This window comes from Hydra vulgaris, chromosome 12, assembly GCF_038396675.1.
Source record: "Hydra vulgaris chromosome 12, alternate assembly HydraT2T_AEP".
In the NCBI taxonomy this organism is placed as follows: domain Eukaryota; kingdom Metazoa; phylum Cnidaria; class Hydrozoa; order Anthoathecata; family Hydridae; genus Hydra; species Hydra vulgaris.
The window spans coordinates 11372501-11373673 of record NC_088931.1 but is presented as its reverse complement, the minus strand read 5'-3'; positions in this window follow the sequence as shown (position 1 = coordinate 11373673).

The following is a 1173-nucleotide window of genomic DNA, read 5'->3' as shown; positions in this document are numbered from 1 at the left end:
TGTTAAAAAAACATGGTCATTAATTAGTAACGTAATGGGCCGAAGTCGAATAAAAACTTCAGTATTACCTCAAAAAATTAATATTAATAAATCAGATATATTTTGTCCTAATAAAATATCAAAACGAATAAATATTTTACAAATATTGGGATTATATAAATATTAGTCTCGTAAATAAATTATACCAACTTCTACGTCATTTCAAACATATCTAAAAAAATCAACAGATACAACAATGTATGATAGTGGTTTAACTTTTCATGAACTTGACGCAGCTTCACTTTCTTTAAAAAAAAAATAGTCTCCAGGGTTTGATGAAATTCCCAGTAATATCTTTATATCGAACAAAAAAAGCATTACAAAACCTTTGTTCCCCATAGTAAACATATCTTTATATACAGGAATATTTCCTGATATACTTAAACATGCAAGAGTATACCCAATTTATAAAAATAATGTTCGCGCCGCCGTAACTATAGACCCATGCTGTACTTTCTGTTTTCTCAAAAATCTTTGAACGTGTAGTTTATAATAGTAATCTTTGATTACTTTACAAAAAAAAAAATTTAATCCAAAAAAATAAATTTTTTAATCCAAAACAATTCGGATTTCAGAAAAAACATTCAACTGAACATGCCATTATTGAATTAGTCGGCTAAATAACTGATGGTTTTAAAAATTAAGTGTAATCGGAGTACCCATAGATTTGCCCAGGGCAATAAATTATATCATTGGATAAAAATTTATCTATTAAATAGAAAACAATATGTTCAAAACAAGTAATCCAGAATACTGAATATTTTGTGTGGAGTGCCTCAAGGACCGATCCTTGGACCGCTTTTATTTTTAATTTATGTTAATGATTTTAATAATCAGTAAAAAACTAAAGCTATTACGTTTGCAGACAAATCTATTTTTATCCAACATCAGTATTGATCAACTATATGCTGGAGTGAACATTGAATTAGAAAAAGTAATTGATTAGTTCAAGTCAAATAAACTTTCTCTTTACGTTGAATAAACACATATTCCTTTATTTCATAAAAAAAAAAACACAACAAGAAAACTTTCTTCAAAAAACCGCCATAACTTATTATAAATTATAAACAATTTGAAAAACAGATATTATTAAGTTTTTAGGAGTTATTGTGGATGATCATCTATCATGGCTTC